Below are 5,000 nucleotides of genomic sequence, written 5' to 3'. Positions count from 1 at the left end.
TAAGGGACACAGAGGGAGAGTGTTAGGCTGAAGGAACAGATTCAATTAAGCTTGAATAAAATGGCGTCGCTGGAGAGCAGTTTCCCCTCCCATTATTATCTCTGTTTTTTTTTTCTAATGTCTGGTTTATTCGCGTTCATGTCAGATGTGCGTATGGGTGGGATGTACGTTTCTGTGTGTTTGGGTGGTATGGGGGGTATGTGTGTGTGTGTGTGTTTCTTTTGCGTGTGTGTGTGTGTTAGTATGTATATATATGTGTCTGTGTGTTTATGTGATTATAGCATGTATGTATGCATGTATACGTGTGTACGTTCCTCCTATCTTTCCTCTCTCTTCCCCCATTCACCTTCCTCCTTTCTATCCTGCCTCCTCTCATCTCAATTCCCTCCCACACACGCACGCGGGAAAAATACAGAGCAGTGAAAGCTGTCGGAGGAAAATAACACTTAGTGAGAACAGTTAGCGGATGAAGTAAATTCGCGGGAGGAAGGGGGAGGTGGAGGGAGGGAAGGAAGGGGAGGAGGGGGATAGGAAGGGGGAGGGGAGGGAGGGTGGAGGGGCAGGGAGGGAGGAAGGGAGAAAGGGTGGAGGGGGAGGGAGAGAGGGAGGGAGGAAGAGTGGAGGGGGAGGGAAGGAGGGAGGAGGGTTGTGAAGGAGGGAGAGAGGGTTTGGGGATAGAAAAGAAGTGAGAAAGAGAGAAAAAAAAAAACAGGCAGAATATAACTTTCTCTTAGTGTGGCTGCATATGAATGTACATCTACACATGCGCGAGCGCGCGTGTATAAGTGTGTGTGTGTGTGTGTGTGTGTGTGTGTGTGTATGTGTGTGTGTGTGTGTTTGTGTGTGTATGTGTGTGTGTGTGTGTTTGTGGGTGTGTGTGTCTGTGTGTGTGTGTGTGTGTGTGTGTGTGTGTGTGTGTGTGTGTGTGTGTGTGCGTGCGTGCGCGTGTGTGCGTGCGAGGGACTTGGCGTAGAACCCTGTAACAGCAGCCGCTATACAAGATTTTAAGACTTTTCCGCAAACTTGTTACACAGAGTTTGGTGGCCAGTGGGTAAAGTTAGCGAGGTGGGGGGAGAGCCTCTCTCTCTCTCTCTCTCTCTCTCTCTCTCTCTCTCTCGGTTTCTCTCTCTCTCTCCTCTCTCTCGTCTCTCTCCTCTCCTCGTCTCTCTCCCTCTATGTTGTGTTGTGTGTGTGTGTGTGTGTGTGTGTGGTGTGTGTGTGTGTTTGTGTGTTTGATTATATATTTTTTTTTTTTTTTATTTCGATCGAGGTCCTAACCTCAGTCTCTCTCTCTTCTTTCTCTTTCTCTCTCTCTCTCTCTACAATCTACTCTCTCTCTCTCTCTCTCTCTCTCTCTCTCCCTCTCTCTCTCTCTCTCTCTCTCTCTCTCTCTCTCTCTCTCTCTTTCTCCATCTATCCAGCCAAATTTCGCTTTCTAACGAGATAAAAAGAAAGAAGAAGAAGAAGAAAAAAAAGACTGCACAAAGAGGTCTCGTCACGTCAGTCGTTTCCCTCGAGGTCAAAATTATTGCGAAAGTGAACAAAAGAGATAGAGATGAAGAGGGAGAAAGAGAGAGAGAGGGAGATAGAGAAGAGAGAGAGAGAGAGAGAGAGAGAGAGAGAGAGAGAGGGGAAGAGAGAGAGGGCGACGAGGGAGAGAGTAGAGGAGGAGAGAGGGAGAGAGAGAGGGAGAGAGAGAGAGGGAGTAGAGAGGAGAGATGAGAGAAGAGGAGGAGAGAGAGAGGGAGGGAGGGAGAGAGAGAGAGAGAGGGAGGGAGAGAGAGGAGCAGGGGAGGAGAGCGGGGGGCAGGGAGGGGAGGAGAGGGAGAGATGGGGAAGAAACGGAGGCAAGTAAAAGGCAGAAAAGAGGCCAAAGAGAGAGGGGGGGAGGGGAGAGGGACGAGAAGTGGAGGGGGGGAAGGAAGAGGCTCGGAGGGGTGGAGCAAGGAGAGATAGGTAGAGAGATTGAGTACAGATGAGTAGAGTAGAGGGACGGAGGGATACAGAGTGGGGCGGGGGAGGAAGGAGGAGCCGGAGAATAGAGAGATCAGAGTAGAAGTGAGACTGTGTGAAACGCAGGCGCGCTTTTCCGCGACAGCCCACAAACACGCGATAGCTCCAGGAGCACCGCCCATACACGAAACCATGAGAGCGCGAGACAACGAGCAGAGGAGAACGACAGAGCGCGGCACGTAGAGCACGAGACGAGGAGGTGCACGAGACGAGAGAGAGCGAGAGAGAGTGAGTGCGCGAGACGCGAGCGAGAGCGCCTAGACCGCGCGAGCGAGAGAGCGAGATCACCGCCAAGCAGAATCAGGGACGGCCCTAGAGCAGTCCCGCACTCCCGGGGAAGAAGCGCCGCCGCGACAGTTTACTAACGCGGTCCACCGCGGGACGTTCTTTTTTCCATTAAAAAAAAGAATTACGCCTTTGTTAAGGAGGTCAAATGGAGTAAATAAAAGTTCCGTAGAACGTTCCAGATGGTGCTGGTCTCTGATTCCCCTTAACTTCCTTTTCCCTGACGCTTTTATTTCTTGGTTTGCTTTGTCTGTCCGTCTGTTTGGTTGTCTGTCTGTCTGTTTGGTTTGTCTGTCTGTCTGTTTGGTTGTCTGTCTGTCTGTTTGGTTGTCTGTCTGTCTGTTTGCTTTGTCTGTCTGTTTGGTTGTATGTCTGTTTTGTTGTCTGTCTGTCTGTTTGGTTGTCTGTCTGTCTGTTTGCTTTGTCTGTCTGTTTGGTTGTATGTCTGTTTGGTTGTCTGTCTGTCTGTTTGGTTGTCTGTCTGTCTGTTTGGTTGTCTGTCTGTCTGTTTGGTTGTCTGTCTGTTTGGTTGTCTGTCTGTCTGTTTGGTTGTCTGTTTGGTTGTCTGTCTGTCTGTTTGTTTGTTGTCTGTCTGTCTGTTTGGTTGGTCTGTCTGTCTGTTTGGTTGTCTGTCTGTCTGATTTGGTTGTCTGGTCTGTTCTTATTTGGTTGTCGGTCTGTCTGTTTGGGTTGCTGTCTGGTCTGTTTCGTTATCTGTCCGTCTGTTTGGCTGTCTGTCTGTCTGTTTGGTTGTCTGTCTGTCTGTTTCGTTGTCTGTCTGTTTGGTTTTGTCTGTCTGTTTGGTTGTCTGTCTGTCTGTTTGGTTGTCTGTCTGTCTGTTTGGTTGTCTGTCTGTTTGGTTGTCTGTCTGTCTGTTTGGTTGTTCTGTCTTTCTGTCTGTTTGGTTGTCTGTTTGGTTGTCTGTCTTGGCGAGCCTGTTTGGTTGTATGTCTTTCTGTCCTGTTTGGTTTGTTGTTTGGTTGTCTGGTTTTGGTTGTCTGTCTGTCTGTCTGTTTGGTTGTCTGTCTGTCTGTTTGGTTGTCTGTCTGTCTGTTTGGTTGTCTGTTTGGTTGTCTGTCTGTCTGTTTGGTTGTCTGTTTGGTTGTCTGTCTATCTGTCTGTTTGGTTGTCTGTCTGTCTGTTTGGTTGTCTGTCGGTCTGTTTGGTTGTCTGTCTGTCCTGTTTGTTTGTCTGTCTGTTCTTTCTGTCTGGTTTTGGTTGTCTGTCTGTCTGTTTGGTTGTCTGTTTGGTGGTTGTCTTTCCTATCTGTCTGTTTGGGTGTTGTCTGTTGTCTGTTTGGTTGTCGTTTTGGGTTGTCCTGTTTGGTTAGTCTGTTCTGTTGTTTGTTTGTCTGTCTGTCTGGTCTGTCTGTTTTGGTTTGTCCCCCCCCCCCTGTCTGTCTGTTTTAGGGTTGTCTGTCTGTCTGTTTGGTTGTCTGTCTGTCTGTTTGGTTGTCTGTTTGGTTGTCTGTCTGTCTGTTTGGTTGTCTGTCTGTCTGTTTGGTTGTGCTGTCTGTCTGTCCTGTTTGGTTGTCTGTCTGTCCTGTTTGGTTTGTCTGTCTGTTGTTTGTTTGTCCTGTCTGTCTGTCTGTTTGGTTTGTCCTGTCTTCTGTTTCGTTGTCTGTCTGTTGGTTTCTGTCTGGTCCTGTTTGGTTGTCTGTCTGTCTGTTTGGTTGTCTGTCTGTTTGGTTGTCTGTCTGTCTGTTTGGTTGTCTGTCTGTTTGTTTGTCTGTCTGTCTGTTTGGTTGTCTGTCTGTCTGTCTGTTTGGTTGTCTGTCTGTCTGTCTCTTTGGTTGTCTGTCTGTCTGTTTGGTTGTCTGTCTGTCTGTTTGTTTGTCTGTCTGTCTGTTTGGTTGTCTGTCTGTCTGTTTGGTTGTCTGTCTGTCTGTTTGGTTGTCTGTCTGTCTGTTTGGTTGTCTGTCTGTCTGTTTGGTTGTCTGTCTGTATTTTTGGTTGTCTGTCTGTCTGTTTGGTTGTCTGTCTTCTGTTTGGTTGTCTGTCTGTCTGTTTGCTTGTTCCGGTCTTTCCTGTTTGGTGTCTGTCTGTTTGGTTGTCTTGTCCGTATGTTGGTGTGTCTGTCTGTCTGTTTTGGGTTGTCTGTCTGTCATGTCTGTTTGGGTTGTCTGTCTGGTCTGTCTGTTTGTTGTCTTGTCTTCTTTTGGTTGTCTGGCTGTCTGGTTTGGTTGTTCCCTGTCTTCTGTTTTGGTTGTCTGTCTGTCTGTTTGGTTGTCTGTCTGTCTGTTTGGTTGTCTGTCTGTCTGTTTGGTTGTCTGTCTGTTTGGTTGTCTGTCTGTCTGTTTGGTTGTCTGTCTGAATGGCTGGCGTCCGGTCGGTCAGTTGGTCTGGCTACTGTCTGTGTCTCTATCACTCTGTCTCTATTTGTCTCTCGCTCTCTATCTCTCTCTCTTTCTCTCTTTCTCTCTCTTTCTATCTATCTATCTATTTATCTACCTATCTATCTATTTCTCTATCTCTGTGCATTTTCTCTGTTTTTCCGTTTATCAATTAATTTGTTTCTATCTCTCGATTTAGTGTTAATTCAATTTGCTCCTTTTTCTCTCTGTCTATTTTGATGTGTATTTGTTTATATAATTGTTTCTTTTGTCTGTTTTCATCCCTGTCTATCTATCTAGTTATTTGTCTATCTGTTTATTCCTTTAAATGTCGATAACCTTTATATACTTCTTTCTAGCCTTACGACAA

At 47.0% G+C, this 5,000-nt stretch overlaps 1 protein-coding gene across 1 annotated transcript in view; it reads right to left on the bottom strand.

Moving 5' to 3' along the window:
- Positions 1–5,000, bottom strand: part of LOC119595329 (Down syndrome cell adhesion molecule-like protein Dscam2) — a 27,807-nt gene that overhangs the window by 17,650 nt on the left and 5,157 nt on the right. The window lies entirely within an intron of this gene.

The sequence above is a fragment of the Penaeus monodon genome, chromosome 35 (assembly GCF_015228065.2).
Source record: "Penaeus monodon isolate SGIC_2016 chromosome 35, NSTDA_Pmon_1, whole genome shotgun sequence".
Lineage (NCBI taxonomy): Eukaryota > Metazoa > Arthropoda > Malacostraca > Decapoda > Penaeidae > Penaeus > Penaeus monodon.
This window is presented reverse-complemented; position numbering and strand designations above follow the sequence as displayed.